Raw genomic sequence first — 21,462 nt, 5'->3', positions numbered from 1 at the left:
AAAGCGCCCTTCAGTGGACGTCAAAGCAACACACGCTTTACAACAACAGACTTCAGAAAGAGGGTGGGAGGGGGAGCGGAACTTGAGGTCACCTCAGCCAATAGGCTGTTGGTGGGGGAGGGGCTGAATAAACCTTTAGCTGCCACCGCCATAACAACTCCTTGCCTCAGGCTCAGCCAATTCCCATTTTAAAACAGTGAGCAACAGACATGAGAGTGCAGAGGTGATGGAACAAATCACAGCACAGGAGTTCAACAGAACAGCCTGTGGAGAGCCAGGCGAAACCGGAGGGGGGGGGAACCGGAGAAAAGGGAAGTAGGAGATCAACACAGTTTCGGAGTGACCACGGAGAGTGCGGGGGAGGGGAACAAATCACGCCGTGTGAGTGGGAGGAAGACGAAAAGGGGGGGACTGAGGAGACACGCAGAAGTTCATCAGGATAAGCTGTGGGAAACCAGGTGAAAACGGGAGGGAAAGACTGAGAGAAGGCAGGCTTAAGTTCATTGGGGTAATGTGTGGGAAACCAGGCGAAAACGGGGGGGGGGAGACTGAAATGGGGCACACAGAAGTTTGTGGGCATAAGCTGTGGGAAACCAGGTGAGAACGGGGGGGGGGACCACAGCAAGGCGTGGCCGGACCAGCTAGTATTAAGCATATAATGAATGCAGGCTTTAGCTTAAAACAATAACTTAGTGAATGCCTAATGGACAATTGTTGCACTGTCAGTATGACTGATGAGGTGATAAAATTATCATTGATAAATTATAATCCAAATATATTAGCTTTTCAATTACAGCCTTCTGGTCATTATTTCCAATCAAAATGTCAGTAATCAGAACTCTTTCCTATAAATTCTTAGCTAAACTGTTCTCCCCTTTATTCTACAGTTGCATCTCAGAGTAGCAGCATTGCATTTAGACCAATCTTTTTGAATCTGCTGGGTAAAGAACAATTTAGCGTGCCTGCACTTTGTCCACCACTGCATTCAGTCACTGGCATCCAGCAGTTTTAGAAATGTGTGTACCTCCATTTGAAGTACAAGCCCCTCTGTTTGTTGTGATTAAATTACACAATCAAATCCATTTTATACACAGAATCTGGTAGAGTAAGACTTTGCACCTTGAATTATGGTGCTGGAGGAGACTCTTGAGAGTCCCATGGACTGCAAGAAGATCAAACCTATCCATTCTCAAAGAAATCAGCCCTGAGTACTCACTAGAAGGACAGATCCTGAAGTTGAGGCTCCAGTACTTTGGCCACCTCATGAGAAGAGAAGAATCCCTAGAAAAGACCCTGATGTTGGGAAAGATGGAGGGCACAAGGAGAAGGGGACGACAGAGGATGAGATGGTTGGACAGTGTTCTCGAAGCTACTAACATGAGTTTGGCCAAACTGCGGGAGGCAGTGAAGGATAGGCGTGCCTGGCGTGCTCTGGTCCATGGGGTCACGAAGAGTCGGACACGACTGAACGACTGAACAACAAGACTTTGCAAAGACAAGTCATGCATTTTATTGGGACCAGCTCAAATTATCACGAGATTTTCATGGGTTCTCTGTAGTCCTCAATGTGTTGGGCTTCTTTTGCTCATCATAATCCACACCAGATTAAATTTTCACTTTACTGTGGTAAACTTCCATTTTATTTTATTGTCTTGTAAAAAGTGATATTTCTTGCCTTTATTCCATTTGATCACACAGCAGACAAAAAAGAAAATGGAAGGATGAGCAAATTAAGATGAAAATGAAAAGGTGAGCTGATGAAGTGGAAGAATTTCTTTCTTTTTTTCCTTCCAAAGAGCATCACTTGCCTTGCAGTCATCTGGGTTGTAAACATTGCTGATTCACAAGTTCAAGTAGGAATCGGTGCTTTGGGAACTGTTATATTTACCTATGCTGATGAAGTAAAGATAACCTTCCTTAACTTTTTGATTGTAATTGTAAATGTGAAAAAGAGGGATTGTTGGAAAGGGGTCATAGTACTCAGATTCCACTTGAGTATCAACATTTGCTAAAAGCATTACCCTAATTCTCAGGGGCAACGACACATTATTTGCATTCCCAAGTTCACCCTAAGGGCCATTCTTTCAAATTCATTTCCCCAATTCATTTTTATTAATCTAACAATCTAATGCAAAAAGAAGTGTAGATTTGTGTGTGCAAAATATTGAGACACCTGTAAAAAATACCCACAATGAATGTGAGTTTCTTTATCTGGGAGAAAGATTAATAGCATCACTGAATAACAGAAACGTGCCTGAAATAACCAATGCACAAATTTCTAGCACCACCTACTGATGAAAATGAGAAGCACAAATGAGGTGTTTCTATTTTGTTTATCAGTACATTGTTATCAAGATTTCCAGTTTTGTTTTCCAGTTTAAAATAAGTGCAATATAAGTGCAATATTTGGTCAGATATCACAAATCACAAATTTTTTTGTATGCAAAATCATATTTTTAATTGATTAGGTATGAGAATTATGCAAAAACCTTTGCATAACTTTGTCCAACTCCTTTCCAGAATGGCACTATTACCAAAATCTTTAACCAAACCAAGATGTTATTTACTGGGGCTTCCACCACAGTTCCTGTGAGTAGCACTTTGTATTCAGGATTTATACAAGAACAGTGAAATTTTTGATAGAGCTGCTGAAACACACAAGCTTTTTTTTTTTTTTTTTAATTATCTTTATTGAGTTTATAAACAAAGAAAATAATAATAAGAAAGAAAATACAAATAGCGAAGAATTTCGCATAAAGGAAAAAGGTAGCATTTAAGTTTACAAACTGCTCAAGCTTTTTCAACAACTAGAAAGAACCAAAACAGGACATTTAAAACAGGGCTCGGCCCTATATGCAATATTAAAATAACGCTCGGCTTGAGAAATAAGCACCAGAAAGCTCTAAAGAAGAGGAATGAATGGCATACAATCCTGTCAAGGTTAGGGGAAACTTTAATAAATAATGTCAGCACATTCATGTTTTTAAGAGGCAGGCACAGCCAAATAATTGATTAGCATTTACAAACTTAGCTCCATTAAAAAAACCCCACCTAATATGCCCTTCTACTGCTTTATGCTGCTCTTCAAAACTGTACTATTTTCATGTTTTTGATTTTTTATTATTATTTGAGGCACCATGGAAACACATGTAGTAATATATGTGTTAATAATCATTTATAAATAATAACCAGCAACCCAGTGTGCAGGAAGTGAAATAACTTGAAACTACATTGGCCACAACATTGAGAAATTCACTGCTGTCAAACCCTGTCTATAATGATATGATATGATGAAAAGTCAAGGTAAGATGGAAAATGTAACTAAAATAGTAGTTTACTGTTGACCAGTAAAAGCAAAGCTGTTACTATATAACAGAGTCAGCTTTCATACACTTCCTCAGCTGCATGGAAATTGCTTCCCTGTTGTGTTGATTACAGAAGACCAGTTGTTTCATCTTCTGCGGTCTCCCCTCACATCCAACAGCCTTCAAACACTTAATTTTGGACACAGAACAGTGTCATACAGAGATGGTGTTGAATATACTCATTATGTTGCTAGGACTTTCTATGGAAGCATTAGATGCAGTGAGAGACAGACTTAGGTCATACATTAGACGAACATGCTTGGGAAAAGACTTGCACCACTGAAACAAACATGTCCACAAGTCAGGGTCCATGCTCTTAAAACAAAGCAGTGGTAGTTCAGAAACCCAGTACAGCTTTGTTATATGGAAGCAGGCATTTCTCAAGAAATTGATGAAATTGCAGGAGTAGGAGAACTCATGTATATATTTGGTGGGAGTGCTTGACTGCATGTCTTGAGAACCATGAAAAACTAGGCCTTTAGTTCCTGAGGCTACATGAACGCTTTGTCTCAGACTGCCCTGATTCTCTCCAGCTCCTAGCAGAAATAAACCCCAGGCTTCACTGTCATGTCTCTCTACAGCAATTCAATTACTGCTTCCACTCCCGTTGGCTGCTTTACTGCTACACGAGTGACTCTTTATATTAGCTGCAGCTGGGCTAGCTGGTGCCTAAAGGCACGGTCGGGAGGTAGCAATGGCAAAGACTTTGCATAAAGACGCAGAGTCAAAGCCTGTATGTTTTCTTCATATTAAGGTCATCTTTGCATCCGCAGAGGAATACTATTGTCAATAATAGATTAATATTGTCCTGTCTTTTTAAATGGGAACTGCTAGTCCAGTCTCTCACATATATGGAGGAAACACTTCATATGTTAGGGATACAAAGGCATTCGTTGCCTTTAAAATTAAGTGACTGTTTCTACCCTCAGACTGTTTAGGATTGCCAGCTTGCAGCCCAAAGAGCCTTCCTTTAGTTTAATGTCCTGCCCCCACCCTGCGCATCATTAAGTTCACTTACACACCCTCCCTGTTTTAGGAAAACAGGAGATTACAGAGGAACAACTTTATCTGTCAACAAAGAGCCAGGTCCCTTTAAATTATGCTTGGATTTAATGCCCTCCAAAACAATTAGTTGTTTTGGATCACTTTTGTGGGGGGGGGGGAATGACTGATAAATTTAAATAATACTAATAATATTTTAGTATGTCTTTATATGCTTTCTTAATGAAGGTATTCAGCTTTTACAAGGCTAGCTCAACAGAGATATTGCTTAGCTTGTATTTCATGACTAGTGACTGCTGGAAGATGGGGACTAAGAACTGTTTTCCCCTGGGGTGGTTCCCTGAAGGACACTGGCTCACCCATATGGGCATCCAAGATGCAGAGCTCCATGGCCAATAATGTATGTACAGTGCCTGGAATCACAGATAGACTGTTCTACTGAAATAAGAGGAAACCAGAGCTTATAATTTCTGTCCCTCCAATACATAGGAGAGATGAGAGAGGCTTAATGAGTCATAAAGCAGCTGCTCATTCTTGGCTGACCACCTATAAGAGGAAGACAAAACCTTAGGCTTCTCCCCCCCCCCAAAAAAAAAGAAGTCGTATCAAGACATGGCACCCTGTAGCCTAACAGCATGTTAGAAAGTCAGTACTTCCAGAGGCAACATTGCCGTAATAAAATTAGACCACAGTACAGAGCATCCCCTCTGGTGAGTACAAAGCACTAAAAAGATAACTTCCTCTCTTTTATGGCTGCGGGGATGCAGCAGCCTGCAGAGTCTGGCAGATGTAAAATGGGGACAGGCTTGTAGCATGTGGATGGAGCCTGCCTAACGGTTGCCCTTTGGCCCAGTCTGGTTTGTAGGAGGGCAAACTGAATTTGCAGTACTAAGAAGAGTTATGTGTCCTTAATACTGTACAGGGCTCCTGCTGCACACCAGCTTGAACTGCAACAGCAACAGGCATGTTTTTGAGGGGGAAAGAACTTAAAGCTTGAACAGCTGCCCACCCTTTAGCTCCCTGTGTTTCAGATGGGATGCTTCCCCTCTCCCAACTGCCACCACAGAGCTACCCTGAGGAATGAGAGGGACAAGCTCCTAAATAGTGGCCTGGCCTGGCCATCCCTCCTCTTTCTTTGGCCAACTTTTTATTGGCACCCTAATTTGCCACCACAGGTTTACTCACAAACCATCTTTGCCTGAGGGGTAGTTTTCAAAAGGCCTCCTCCCCCCCCCCCCTCGGTAGCTTGTCTCCTGCCTATTTATTATAGTTTTAATATATGAAGTTCTGTGTAAACTGCTGTAGAATGTTCACCTGAAAAACAGAATATAAACAACTTGAATGAATATAATATTCCTCGCCCAACTTTATTGTGTAATGTTACCACTGGAAGCAAGCAAGCAGAACATACTTCCTTCTAACTCTGTTTCCTTCTCTCCTTCTTATACATGTGGCAGTATTCATCTAAGTTTTATTCAGAGAAGTTCCACTGAAATTAATGAACCTATATCAGTAGACCTACTCTGAGTAAAACTTAGTTGAATGCTACCCATGCTTTTTAGAGACTAAAGAAAGGTTCAAAGCTTCCTGCGTACATCCCTGTATAATATATATTGATTTGGGCCATCTTCCGTATATTTTCCATGTTGATAATACGTATCCTATTAATAATGATATGGTAAGTGGAGAGTGAAATCTAGCTTGAGCATAAATATCATATTTAATGTGAATTATTTTCCTGATAATTACTAATCAGCTACATTTAATTGCCTCAGAGGAACTTTGAATTTGAAATGTGTGTGAACCATTGATTGCCATTAGTCCCTGCCTGTATCCTAAGAAAGTTTGTAACACTCCACTTTAAATTCTCAGTTTAATTTATATGCAGATGACAGTATAACTTGCAAGGCACTCTGCAGATGTTGCTTGCTGGGTGCTATGAACAGTGCTTTAAACACAAGCTGAGCTATCAGGCTGGCAAGTGCTTGCTAAGTGGTCCCAAAGTGCACATACAATCTACCCAGCATTCAGATGTGAATGCATTCATTTTGTGTCAGCAATCCTTTGCAGAATACAACAGAAGAAGAAGAAGAAGAAGAAGAAGAAGAAGAAGAAGAAGAAGAAGAAGAAGAAGAAGAAGAAAACTTACAGAATTACAATCTGGTGTTGTACGGAGATTTAAAGGGATACACGATAATTCAGGGGATTTAACTAAAGTTGCATTGTAAAAAGTGGTAATACAAGTTAATTATACAAAAGAATTCAATTTTTTTTTGTGACCTGCCAAAGGATCCACACGCTGTTAAAGCACATTCTCAGATTGTAAACTGCAGGTCATTCTGACAATTAATGGGCAAAGTATTCTACTATAATACAGAAATGATAGTTTGTTTCATATACAGTTATTTAGCAAACAGCTTTAACATTTAATGCTTAGGGATCCTGAAAATACACATTTCCTCCTTTTAATTTCCACCTCTCAAATAGTTTTCCAGCTGAAGTGCTCATATCTACCACCGAACACACTGCCCTTGGCCAACTAAATCTTCAGCTACCTTATACCTAAGATAGGAATGAATATTTAACATTGAATTCCAAGTGTGGGTGAAGATTAAGGGGTTCTCTCTATCCATGGTTCTGAAAACCGAGGGAGATAGTGGGATGAGGATCAAGATGCCTACTGAAGATGAAGCTTTTCATAGATGCCTTGGTGTCAGCAAGATTCTGGGTAATGAGATTGTGTTGCTAGTCAACTGATTACCCGTGTCTCAACTTAAGCCTAATTTTCCAGATAAAAGAAATAATGTTTTATCTGGAAAATTCAGCTTAAGTTGAGTATGAGGAGAAAATGTACTGAAAAATCTATTGTGGTGGGTTGTATATTCAAGATTAGGGGAGATGCAGGAGTGTAAATTTATACATTTTACACTGTTCTTTAATCACTGGATTCCCTGATTTTTAGCATATAACTGGTTGTCTTCAAGGCTACCAAAGTCAATTAACACTTTGAACTGAGTGAGTATCCAGTAAGTTGTAATTACTGAAGAGATATGAAGGAGACCAAAATGTTTTGCTTCTGACAGTGAGGAGACTGTAGCATAGCTAGCATTGCTGCTAGCAGTTGCTATTTGGGGAAGTCATGCTATCCTGTCTGCACTGTGATGCTGCGCTCCATTTATAGCCACTAGAAGGGTGACACCTTAGTTTTGAGAACTGCTTTTGGAGCAGCACTGCCAATGCTGAAATCTAAGTTCAGACTCCGAGGCCTGAAAAAAGCTAAACCTTGGAAGAATGTAGCTCGCTTCTCACACTGGCATAATATGCTCCAGTCTGATCTGGAAGGTTGAGAACAGAAACTTTCTGTTCATACTTTAAGGGAAAACTTGCACTAGGGGCCAAACTACATGCTAAATTAACCATCCTTTTTTAAAAAAGGCATTATTAAGTTGGCCAGTTTTATTTTGAACAGCACCCTTCAGGGTAAAATAAGAGCCATAGTTTTGGGGAGGAAAATGGGTGTGAGCCCACCAGTTGGGACTGGGAGTGTGATCCAGATGCATAGCTGACTTCTTTTCCCAATAAAAGTGACGAGCTTAAACATGGTTTTTAATAGTTGTGTCTGACATAACATGCAATTGGGCCCTTGTTAACCAGATATAGGAGCGTTTATGATTAGTCAGAGGAGACTAATGCCATTTCAGCAAATATGTCTCTGCTCCAGGACAGAAGAGTAGAAGTCTTGCCCTTTAAGCTCTTTGCTGAATTACAGAATGAGACAATGAGGCAATATATGCAATGGTGCAAAAGCAGCATGACTTAATTTGGCATGGATGCTTGGAAATAGCAGCTGCCTCTGGTGTGCCCCCCCCCCCCCAGTTTCACTGAACCATTGAGATCCTTAGAAAACCATATATGTTTGCTAGTGCTTGTGTGATGCAGACATTAGATCATCCTAGGTAGCAAGAGAATGAAGAGCTCCCTTCACTTATGCAGCCATTTAAATGGAAGGCTGCATTGTCAGCAGGGAAGGTTTCCTCTAGGTCTCAGACTTGAGTTATTCAAACAAATATTTCAAATGCATTGGACACCAGCATGCTTGTGTACTCAAGGCCTCTTGCCACAATTGCTGGAGATCCAGTGCTACAGGAGAGGGCATATGCTTTGGGGATGTAACATATTACTATCATTCTGGAGATAGGGTTTGGCATATACACACACACACACACACACACACACACATACACACACACACACACACACACACACACGTGTGTGTGTGTATAGGAAAGCCATAAAAAGGACAGACATACACACACACACACACACACACACACAATCATGGTCTCATGACCTCTTGACCCTCATAACTCATAAGAGCTATCTAAAAAGGGTGACTCCAGATAAATTTGAAAATATTTGGCAAAAGTTTCTTTTGGAGATTTTGAGTGGGTGTGAGACATTTCTGATGGAGAATGTCAGTCACATGTCCCATTTTTTTCTGTTTTGTTTTATCCTTCTCTGTTTCACCTCTCTGCAAATACTATATTGTTGCATGTCACCCCAATCTCTGAGTAGTGTGGGATTCCAGAAGTTCCAGGCACTTACCCAAGGTTCGTGTTTCCTTTTGGAAATGAGGCAGAGTAGGGAACGTAGTATCTTTATGATATACGGTTTATTTACATATATAGAATTGTAGAGCTGGAAGGGATCACGTAAGTCATCAAGTCCAACCCTCTGCAATGCAGGAGTCATTTGCCCAACATGGGGCTCAAACCCACAACTTTGAGATTAAGAGTCTTATGTTCAAATAACTGAGCTATCCCAGGCAACTGGAGCCTATGCTGGAGGGGTTCACAGCATTAACACCCCAAAAAGGTGTTAATGGGTTCTCCCATAGCTGCAGCCTTGGATTCAGATAGACCTCACAGAATCACAGAATCATAGAATTGTAGTGTTGGAAGGCACCCTGAGGGTCATCTAATCCAATGCCCTGCAATGCAGGAATCCTGCCCACAGCTATCCCTGGGCAGGTTTGAACCACCAACCTACCGGTTAACAGCCAGACACACTGACTCACTGCACCACATACTCAAATATTGTTCTCTGACATTTTCTCCAGTTTGCTTCTTTCCCCCCTTCTAGGTCACACTACACACACTTTCAACTATAAACTCTTTTTGTCCTTCTCACTAGCTGCAAGTAGAGGGAGGGAGGACGGAGCCACCTCATTTGCATCTCCCACAGAGCCCCTTCCTTTGTGCTCCTTACTCCTTACACTTTGCCAGTAGATTAACGTGAGTTGGTTAGCTTTTAACACTTGCTGGCTCCAGAGATTAGATGTATCTAGCACTCAGTTTAACACCCCAAGTCTTGATTAAATCCTAACGCTTACTGGATTCAGGAATTGAGAGGGGTTTGGCATGCCTGAACTCATAACAATATACTTATATGTGATATCCATTTTCTAGCTGCTAAGGTAAGACCAGCAATTTCATCATGATTGTGATTGTTATTTGATACATTGGACTAACTAATGCGATCCAATTTGCTGGAGGGGAGTGTTCTGTTTATATGTTTTGTATAATCTTTTATGATGGCTCAAGGCTACGACAATAAATTAAAAACATATGACAGTCCTATTATAAACACAGGGGAGGGAGGGTGATTTTGTTTGGCCTGAGTGCAAGAAATTGGAGCTGAAAAGCAACTGAATGTGACTGTTACCTTTTTCAGCTACCAATTCAAGTTAAACCCAAATTTCTTTTTTTCCTCCCCTTTTCTTTTGATCCTTAGGCTTCAATCCAAACCTTTGGGTTTAAATGGGATTTCATTTTGAAATGAAAGCAGTTTAAATGGAAACAAGAAATCTCCACCTCCTGCCAAATTGGGAATTTAAAACTGTGTGCTGCTGAAGTGTCTAGCAATCTTGGTAAGTTTCTGGCTTGAAGTGATAAGGACAAACAATCAGTAAGCTTGCTCTGAAGGTAAGAGATAAACTGAAGCAGTGCCTTTCATCTCACTTCAAAAAGTAGGAGCTCAAGATAAGTTTTTATATATTTTGCAAGAGGTCAATAGGTGAAAACTGGCCTTCTTTTGCTTTGCATGCTGATTGAATTTCATTAATATATTGACAAAGCAACACACGTTCCTTTTTTCTCCATTTATTTCAACACTACGTCCTTTTTTCATAGCGCTTTCAGCTGCCACATGAAGCTGCTGTAATAAAAGGGTATATTAAATAAAACATGTATTACTGAATATGGCAGTTCTGAAACACCTTTCTTCAAAATAACCTTGTTAAAATGAAAATGGCAATACTAGAGGTAAGGCTGTATTCCACCATTTGATAGCAAGAGCAGTTGCTACAGAAAACACAAGCTCCACAGGCCACTAACTAGAAGGGAAGCTGTTTGCAGTATGTTTAGAACAATTCTGATTATTTCAGTAAAACTTAAAAATAAAAGCTTTGGTGGTGTAGCTAATGCTAGCAAGAAGCTGATACTTTCTGCAATTAACTATTCACATTTCCCTTCCAAAAAGGAACAGCTGAGGTTGACACACCTTAACAGATAATTTCAGTGCATTCTCCTTGGGATCATGTCTTGCACTGAATTTTATTTGGAGATTCGCAAGTGAGCCCTAAGGTGTTATCATTCTTCTCCTTTGTATGCAGTGGATTCTGCATTCCTATGGTTGGACTGCTGCACAGCCCTTATATTGGTTCAAAACCAGTCTATATGATGTTTTCCTACTCTCAATTTTAGTGAAAACAAACAACAGGCAGAGGGCAGAGTTTATTTGTTGTCGGTTCTCCGTACATAATAGAAATACTTGAACGCCAGTCCAGATTTAAAATACTGTAAGCCCCACTGATTTCTACGGAAGCATTAAGCATATAATTGCATGTCTTACATTGGAACCAATGGGTTCAAAAGCAGGGTGGTCCAGTACATGGTCCAATGGTGACATGTGGCCCTCAAGGCCTGTTTTGGTGGCACTTGGCAACATTTGATGCTCCTTGCAGCCCTTGCGCTGGTAAGCAAGGTGCTGGGCTTTGGGAAGGAGGTATGAGGGTTCTGACAAGGTCCTAAAGGCCTCCTGTCTCCTTCCCTAAGTCTAGTTAGCACTTTCCCAGCTTTGGAAAGGAGATAGGAAGGCTCTAGGACTCTGCCAGAGGTTTGCAGCTCCTACTCAAAGCTTAGCCAGCTTTGGGAAGGCAGCACGAAGGGCTTGTGTGTGTGTGTGTGTCAAATTTTACCCTCGCTCTGCCTCCCGTGCAACAAGTTGTGTGCAGCCCTTGGGTTCTGTGTGCTCTTGCAGCCCATTTGGTATGAAAAGTTGGACTGCCCTGGTTTAAAAGCATTTAACTTCATCTGGATTGTGTTCTCCAAATGCCCTTTCTTTCTTTAATATACATGAGTTTAGGGTATAATCCTATCCACAGTTTACCTTGGAATAAATCCCATTGTGAACAAATGTGTCTAAGACAGTGCTGTTAGTAGACATGGAAAAGAATCTCACTTTAAGTGGTTTAACCTAATTCACACCTCCTGAACTAATTCACTGCCCTAATTAACATGTAATTTTCCTTAGGATTTTGCACTTCTCCGAATTTTGCAATAAAGTTCTTGGCTCAAAAACAGTACAAGAACGTGCAAAAGCTTTCACAATTTTAGGGTAAAATATGTTTAGAGATGTTTATGTTGATATAAAATACACACTGAATATGTATTTTGGGGGTAAAATATGAATTTAAAGATACATTTAAAACAACAACAATAGCCTAGAGTTTAACATGGCATTAGGAAGGATTTTTCAATTAACACATGGGATACAGAGACAGGCCAGAAATATGCAGCAATCCTATACCCACTTCAATGGGAGTATGCCCCACTGAATTAATGAACACTGGGATAGAGAGCGGATACTTTTTCTTTGAAGATGACAATTAAATCAGAGGAATTTTTACTAGACTCTCCAACTCTGCCCTCTTTTTGGAGTCTTCCACAGTGTTTCTGAACATTACTTGGCCAGCTTTGGTAGAATGGACTTGCATAATATTTTTTCTAATCCCTTTTACTCTTTTTCATCGGTGCCCTTTCCCGACACTCTAGAAATTCACACGGAAAATTACTGAATGCATTTTTCAAAAAGGGATTATTTTGCACTTTCTCTGGAGGAGGACAGTTGCCTTTGGTTGTTATGGTGCAGTAATTATGAATTAACTAATTAGCATAATAAATTAGCCTGTGAATAAATGCATTTAATTCCAACTTGGAAATCAGAACTGCAATGGGAAACATATACCCCAGCATATAACTAAATGACCAGTTGCTTTGATTATTCCAGTCCTAATTAAACTTTGTTCTTTATCTTAAAAGTATTACTGCTTTGGTTTGCACCTCCCAATTTTTGGTCTATGCAATGCTTCTCCTCATGCCTCATGTTCTCTCTTTGTGGTGCAATACAAATATATAATCTATTAGAAGTGGGGAAGATTGGATGATGGTCATTCCAGGCTTGTGGGTTGGGATTAATTAATTAATAATATTTATACTCCACCCATCTGACTGGGTTTCGCCAGCCACTCTGGGCAGCTCGCAGCATATATAAAACATAGTAAAATATGTTTCAATATACTTCCCACCCTGGAATTCTGTGATTCTAGATAGGGATTTTCTGAATATCTTGGCACTGAGCTTACTTGGACAGATTCCCCCCCCCCCCCATTCCGTCATTTCTTACCAGTTCCTTTAAAAGTACAAACTCTTCTTGTATATTATATGCATTATACTTATATTATACTCCAGGTTTCTCAAAGTAATCAACACATAAACAGATACCTGCACCAATGCATAGAACTGCATAAAATACTCATCTTGATTCTTTTATATTATATAATAAATGTACACATCTGTTTTGTATATAAACTTGTGTATAATTAGTTCAACATTTTAAAAAAGAGGACTCAGCAATGTATGAGTGGCTTAGTCATACTTGAGACAAGACGTGGTCAGATGCAGGCCAGGGTCAATTGGGTTAGAACTGCCAAATTCAGGGTATAAATCTGTTTAAAATTTATTCTTCCTCCATTCCTAAACCTAGGATATAATTTTTTTTTGCACATTAGCATGGGAAAAGCCCTTTGTGGTTTGTGCCTTATCATGCAATATTTATCCAAATTTCCAGTATAATATAATCATATTCCCTCAATAGTTACACACTGATCCTACTGAAAGACAAGCAGTATTTGTCAATTGATCACACCGTATATCAATCTAGCATATTAAAATATCAAAAACAAAATCTAGTGAAAAAGCAGATTTGTTAAAAATAATTTCATAAACTATTTGCAATTAATCATTAGCCAGGAAAGTCACATAGTGATGTTATGTTCATATTAAGGATAATTTCTCAGAATTTTCTGAGCTTTGAGAAAACTAAGCTCTCTTTTTCCAGCATTCCTATTTTTTTATGAACTATTCATGTTTGTGCAATGAGGGGCAACATGACTGCCTATAATTGCTATTCCAGCTGCAATTAACCATATGTAGATGCTTTCCCATGGAAATGTTTTGTGCTAAGACTTAATTAGACTCCCTGATTAAATGGCAATTAGGGATACCATTCCTTGCATTCCACCTTAAAGGAACGGTCCAAAATAAAGCAAATGGGATGTCATGAAGAAATTGAAGGACAGTGTAGAGTTAGCAACATATAAACCATAAGCACAGTGTTTGCTTCTATGTTTATTCCATAAAGACATAAATCGGTATAGGATCATTAGAGAACTTAAAACCTTAAAACCTTTTAGTGTCTAATAAAAAAAAATCTAAAACAAGGAACCTCTGAACAGCAAAGTAACTGAACACACTTTCTTTAAAAATGAGACAGAAATCTGAAATATGGAAGATTCTCAAATTATATGGAAACTTTGACTGGACCAACCTGCTAAACATTTTGACCAGAGCCTTAACATTTAAATCAAGATGCCGACGAAAGATGCAAGGCCACGATGCAAGAGCTGGCTGGGCTTTGATGCTTTGTCTACTTGCCTGGATTCATCTGGGTTCTTGGTGGGAGACTCCACTGAAAAGTCCTTGGTGACAGAGCAAGCTTATTGTAGTTGGCGTGAGGACTAATTCAGGAGATACTGGGTCAGAAGAGATTGATAGATAGCATCCTTGGCATCCATTGCCAAGATGTGGGTGGAGTCCATGGTAATCGTCTCTACAGCTAAGATCTTGCCCTGAGTTATTTAGCTCCTAATTTCTAACCTATATGAAAAAATATCCAGATTTATGGTAAAAGCATGGGTTGGACTGTAAAATAGCAAGTATGTAGCCACTGAAAAACACATTTTCTCATATATATATATATATATATATATACTTGTAGGATTTTTTGATGTTTACTTTTAGTGTGTGTGTTTTGTTTGTCATGCGTTTGGGTGGGAAATACTGCATTGATAACCAAACCAGAAAGGTCGCTATTTCCCCCATGTCTTCCCAAATCTGGGAACAATCAATCAATCAATGCTCTCTATCCTGATCCTACAAAACTGCCATACATTAAAAGTTTGGGCCTTTAAAAGGGGGGGGGGGGAGGAAATGCTGCTGTGGCTGGTCATGGATTTTGTGATTTTTTTTCCACTTATAAAAACATTCACTGGAGCTCAATAGCCTGAGGTGGACTAATTTTAGATGTACTTTCTCCCACCAAAGGTAAGCTTCTTTAGCACGCAGCTTAATCTTCTGAATGTAAAACCAGAGAAAATTTTGGAACCTCAATCACTGAAGATTTTTAAGAAAGCTGGGTGAGTGTCTTTCATGGTTATGTTGGGAGGTGAAAACGTTAGGAGGTAAGCATTAATAGGTTATTAACCTATCAGAGTTTAAATCTGTTGAATTATGAAAGTGGTTTACCGTTGCTGTTGTTGATATTTTTGTTTTATAAATGCTTTCAGTATTTTTATTTTTTTAAAAATATGAACCTCTTTGTCATCCAGCTTTGGACTTTTGCCCATAACACTTTGGTTCATGAAATGATAATGTCTAAAGGATTTTTCTCTCTCTATAGCACAATGAATTTATGTCTATGTTTTTAAACATAGATTATAGATAAAAAGTGACTAACACATTTAATAAATAAAAATATTTCATGTTTTAAGGTGAATTGTAGCATGTATGCTGTCTATCAAATACCTTTAGCTTCGCTTTCCCTGTTATGACAGCTAAATAACTTTCATGGTAGATGTTTACAATATGTATTGTTATTTACTAAATTTGTTAGTTGTTTTATTTTGCCCAGGGCAACCCAAAGCAACTTACAAACAACCAAACAAATAAACAGACTAAACAAACAAACAAAAAACACACACCACACACACACCATACCTCATAGATATATTAAAACCAAGAGGAAAGAGAAAATGCATTAAAAACATCCCACCCACTTCTAAAAGGCCCCAGATAGTTAAAAGGCCAAAGGCCTGGCTACAGAGGAAAGCTTTTGCCTGGAGTCTAAACAAATATAATGATGGTGCCAGGCAAGCCTCCCTGGGTAGAGCATTCCACAAGCGGGGAGCCACTGCAGAAAAGGCCTGCTCTTGTGTTGCCACCCTCTGGACCTCTACAAATGACGTTTCAGGGTTACGTGAAAGGTCTTCTACAGATGGAACTCAAGGATTTACACATTTCCTTCTATTTTCAGTCTTTAGGCATCTTTGCTCATACACAAAATGGCACCATCCATGCACAAGAGGCATGTATCAGTGGGTTTGGAGAAATCCCGACATTTGCAAAAATCCAAAAATAAATGGAGGGGGGGGGGTCTTCAAAAACAGAGGAATACAAAGGTAACTTGCTACAGGTGATGGGAATTGTAGCTTTGTAGAGGGGGAAACTAGCTTGGTGGGGAGGGGGAGAGTCATGTGCTCTAAGTGTACATTGAATGTGCTTTAAATGTATGGTGAGGAACTCCCCATTGTTGTTATCTATCCTAGTTGCGACTTGCTTTCCCATTCTCTTCTAGTCTTCTCTGACTTGTCATGGCTTCCTTCTCTTTAATGCATAGGTGAAGAACTCTCTTTCTCTGTAGAGAGCTGCATCCTACGGAGGTGTAATCCAGCAGGAGGTGTGTAGCTGCAGTAGCTGGGGCTGGACTATAGCTTGTGGTAGGTGGGGCCAGAGCTAAATGTTTGGTCCTTTCTTTCTGGTTCTGTCTGTCTTTCCTTTCTGTTGTAGGAGGGACATATCACTCTTGCCGTAGGTCTGAACTGATGACTTGCAGAGGGCTTCCCACCTCCTCCCTCCTATGTTCCATCTGTTTTGGCCCTTCTTCATTTGTCTTCTTCCACCCTTCTTTCCCTCCAGGTACCCAGCCAACAGCATGAAATTAGGCCAAAGCCACAGTTGCCCACTGCCGCCTTGGAGCCAATTGCCTACACACACACACACACACACACACTGTATCTTGCTTGGCTAAGTATCATAGATCACACCCATAGCATACATTTTTTTTCCACAGTCAAGGCGCCCCCAAAAAATTCTTGAGAACAATAGTTTAAGGATGCTTAACATCACAGGTGTACAATTTCCTTTCCACACTAATGATGGTTTATGCCCAAATTAAGAAAGGTTATGTGGCTGTAGTCGTACCCCTTACGGATACTTGTGCTCCTCCATGAAGTAATTGTCAGTTATTAGCATGTGCACAGGGATAGCCCTTTTGCAGCTTTTCTTCTATTTAAAGCCTAATATTCTGAAATGTTGATGTTGTGGGTATGTAGGAAATTAGAAGAGGAACTATGTGTCTGCCTGAGCTATGGAAAACCTGGTTATTGCAATGAAATTTTGTCTGCAGCTAATGATTGCTGTCGTGGGCAGTCAGAGGGAAGTGGCATAAAAGAGACTTCTCCTAAACCTCACCCACTACCCTCCAACCCTTCCGCTCAGAAACTTGGATGGTGCACATATCACACAAATTAAGATGCTGAGGATCCATTTCAGGTATTTTACAAAAGTGAATATTTTGCAGTACAGTAGATGAAAATGTGGTTTTTCAAGTATATTATTCTGGAATACTAGCTGAATAATGACGATGCTGTGTGGCACCATGCCAAACCTTCTCTCCACCATAAATGGCAAATGTGGAAAGGCACTTAAATGGATCAGTTTAAGCCACCGGCTGAGTTGTGCTGAACACGCAATCTTTGTGAGAAAGGGAGAAGCCCAGTGTTTGAGGGGTACTAGCTGTGCCACCACAAGTTTAATGAGGCAACAGGAATAGGCAGAGAACTCTCAGGATGATCCAGTGGCTGATGCACCAGTGTAAGTGCCACTGACTTGGGATTTGATTTACATTTATTATCCTGTTAGTAGATAAAAAACCCACTGTAAGAATAGCATGCCCTTCTTGTATCCCAGATTATCGGGATGTGGGAGTAGGTCCCCATATCACATCCTCATGGCCTTCCTCTATACCGAAAGGGGCCAATATTTTAACCACTTTTTAAACTTAATGGCTTTGTGGTGTACAGAGATGCTCAGCCATGTTAAGTTTCTGTGGGCATGTCTGAAATGGGCAGTAAAAGCCATTCTGGGTCCACCCACTCTCTCTCTTTTTTTTTGGTTGGAGTAGAATGACCTCCTCCAGGACTTAGTGAAGTGGAGTTGGTTTGTTGTATCCATCCATTGCCTACAACCATATAATTACCTTTCAGATTTCTGTATGAATTGCATTCTTCTTCAGGCTTTCAAACCTGTGATTACCCTAGAGTTACAGCTCACTTTTTAAAGACAAACTGCTATTGGTTTGCTTTTAAAAGAAAAAGCTTTATTGTAGCTTGAAGACAGTTCCTCTTTGGCTAATAAGAGGTTATTTTCTTTAAATTGCCTGGCCCTGCATACATGTCACTAAGAATAAGCGGACGTAGCTTCCTTTAGCAGTAGGTGCACTGCAGCCAGATAAGTAGTCAAATCCATTTTCACTACAGCAGTAAAGACCCAATGCGTTATGGCACCTGTATATTAACACATTAGCACCCAATAATATTAAGGCAACATCAGCATGCACAAATTTATTTCAGATGGTAACAAACGTTTTAGCAAAGCTAAACGGTTCTAAGAATTTGAGAAGAGCCTGCTGGATCAGGCCAGTGGCCCATCTAGTCCAACAACATCCTGTTCTAACAGTGGCCAAGCTGCTGCCTGTGGGACACCCATAAGCAGGGCCTGGACACAACAGCACTGCAGTGTCTGGCAACTGCCTGTGATTGTGAAGGCAGAGCATAGCCATCATGTATAACAGAGATAGATAGCATTATCCTCCATGAATTTGTCTAATCCTCTTTTAACACCATCTAAGTTGGTGTCCATCAGTGCATCCTGTGGCAGTGAGTTCCATAGTTTAACTATGCGGAGCATGAAGAATTGCTTCCTTTTGTCTGTCCTGAATATTTCTACATTCAGCTTCACTAAATGTCCACAAGTTCTAGTGTTATGTGGGGGGGGGGGAAGGGTGTTATATACCTTCTCTATGCTATGAACTTCTGTCATGTCTCCTCTCGCTTTTTCTCTAACTAAAAACTCCCAAATGCTGTAACCTTTCCTCACAGGGGAGTTTCCACATCCCCTTATCCCTTTGGCTGCCTTTTCTGAACCCTTTCCAACCCTACAATAACCTTTTTTTTGAGGGGAGACAACTAAAACTGTACACAGTATTCCAAATGTGGCTGTACCATGGATTTGCATAACAACATTATGATATCAGCAGTTTTATTTTCAACTCCTTTGCTAATGATTTCTAGCATGGAATCTGTCTTTTTCACAGCTGCTGCACACAGGGACAACATCTTCATCAAGCTAACCACTATGACCCCAATATTTCATCCGTGCTTAGTCACAGCTAGTTTAGACCCCATGATTGTAAATGTGTAATTCAGATTATTTTTGCACGGCATGCATCACTTTATGTTTCAACTGAATTTGGCATTTTATTGCTCATTCAACTGAATCTGAAGAGGTCCTTTTCAAGTCCTTCACAATATCTGTGTGTTTTAATGTCCCTGAGCAATTTAATATCACCAGCAAATTTGGCCACTTCACTGCTCATCCCTAACTCTGGAGTGTTTATAAACAAGTTAAAAAAACACAGGCCCCTTAGGGGACTCCACTTTCTACACCTCTCCATTCAGAGAACTATCCGGGGCCATATGAGAAGGACTAAGTAAGTCCCTTGCTTTCCTCCTTATAAATAGAATGACAGCCAATATCTTGACAACCAATGCAATATTGTGTTGCTTTTAGGACTGAACTACTGAAACTACAAAAAGGGACACGGGTGGCACTGTGGGTTAAACCACAGAGCCTAGAGCTTGCCAATCAGAGTGGTTCGAATCCCTGCGACGGGGTGAGCTCCCATTGCTCGGTCCCTGCTCCTGCCAACCTAGCAGTTTGAAAGCACATCAAAGTGCAAGTAGATAAATAGGTACCACTCTGGTGGGAAGGTAAATGGCGTTTCCATGCGCTGTTCTGGTTCACCAGAAGTGGCTTAGTCATGCTGGCCACATGACCCACAAGTTGTACGCCGGCTCCCTCGGCCAGTAACATGAGATGAGCACCGCAACCCCCGAGTCATCCATGACTGGACCTAATGGTCAGGGGTCCCTTTACCTTTACTGAAACTACTCGCCTTGTTTTATGTCCTGCTTTCAGCCATTTATAGTTTACTGCAAAAATTATTTATTCATTTATGTCCGCCTAAGAACAAGTTCCCTAGAGCAAAAATTACAGCAACAATGTAAGTCAACAAATTAAAGAAAAACACACAAGTGATCAAAATGTATCCCTAAAAGCAAGAAGTATATGTGTAGGACAAAACTAATGTAAGAGAGAGCAGACCAGTAAAACCCAATATACTACAGCAAATTTTAGAATCACTCTATAATTTGAAAAACTGGGAAATTAAAAAGGTGCTTGTCTGATGCTGAACTGACATTGATACGGGAGCCAAGCAAGCTGAGGCCACTACTGAGAAGCCCCTTTCGCTTGTTCCACATCACACAGCTGGGGCATTCATAGAAAGGACTGAGACCTGAACAGCCGTAGGTGTTGTTTCAATATTGTTTAAACTACAGTAATTTTTCTGGTCCTTGCTCATTCCACCCCCCCCCCCAATAGGCAAGACAGCATGGGCAATTTAAAGTAATCAGGTCAACTGCAACAACCTCTGTGATTTACACTTGAGCCTAGTAAAGATCCCCATAATAACAGGTCCATGAGCACATGTGTAAGAAGATTCAGGTTTGCAAGTATGTATGTACAGGCACACCATATTTGGTAACAACTGCAAAAAGATGCACATTCTTTCACTTTTACTTTTTTAAATAATAATAATAATAATAATAATAATAATAATAATAAGAAGAAGAAGAAGAAGAAGAAGCTCTGCTGCTGGAGGGAGTAGCAGAACTCTTCTTGCCAATCTCTATTTGGCTTCTGACATTTTCTTTCCCATGAATGCCCTGGATGTAGCAATATTGGAGGCGTTTTGGGAGAAAATGCCACCTACCACAAAAAGACTGTGGTGGCTGCCCTTACCCCTTCCAAAAATGCTGTACAAAAAAACCTATGTATGTGGCATTGTGTAAGAGGAAAATGTAGCTGTAAGCCAGTGGCTGTCAAGAGGAGCTCTAAATCCCAACACAACTGTGTTTTAAGATAAAGGACTGAAACTGCCATGGCCACCACTAAGCCTCCACCCCAACAATCTTTCAGTTTACCCTCCCCATGATAAATTACTGAAATCCCAGCTCTTCTTTTATTCTCCGGTACTTCCCCTTTATAGAGGTCTGTTATTGGTGGATAGACAGGTGAAAAGCAGCCCCCTCATATGCAAAAAGGAGAGGAGAGGTATAGTGTTGTGGTATCATGGCTGGAGGGAAGATTAGCAGGAGCAGCAAGGAGGTAGTGTTGGGGGAACCTGCTGCCAGTGGGCCTGGTGGTTGGACATGAAACAAGCCCTTTCAACAATAGCAGAAGGTAATGATCCTTAAGAGACCCTGGGCATGAAATGAAATTGAGCCATGAAGCAC

The 21,462-nt window shown here is 40.3% G+C and overlaps 1 protein-coding gene and 1 long non-coding RNA gene across 2 annotated transcripts in view; one reads left to right on the top strand and one right to left on the bottom strand.

The window, feature by feature from the left end:
• Positions 1 to 21,462, bottom strand: part of SLC6A1 (solute carrier family 6 member 1) — a 72,538-nt gene that overhangs the window by 25,074 nt on the left and 26,002 nt on the right. The gene's annotated exons all lie outside the window — the stretch shown is intronic.
• Positions 9,792 to 16,523, top strand: LOC117041724. Its single transcript, XR_004426002.1, has 3 exons — positions 9,792 to 9,843; positions 10,161 to 10,296; positions 16,443 to 16,523. It is a non-coding gene; the product is annotated as an uncharacterized LOC117041724 (long non-coding RNA).

The sequence above is a fragment of the Lacerta agilis genome, chromosome 2 (assembly GCF_009819535.1).
Source record: "Lacerta agilis isolate rLacAgi1 chromosome 2, rLacAgi1.pri, whole genome shotgun sequence".
Taxonomy (NCBI): Eukaryota; Metazoa; Chordata; class Lepidosauria; order Squamata; family Lacertidae; genus Lacerta; species Lacerta agilis.
The sequence above is the reverse complement of the archived record's forward strand: the minus strand, read 5'-3'. Positions and strand labels throughout refer to the sequence as shown.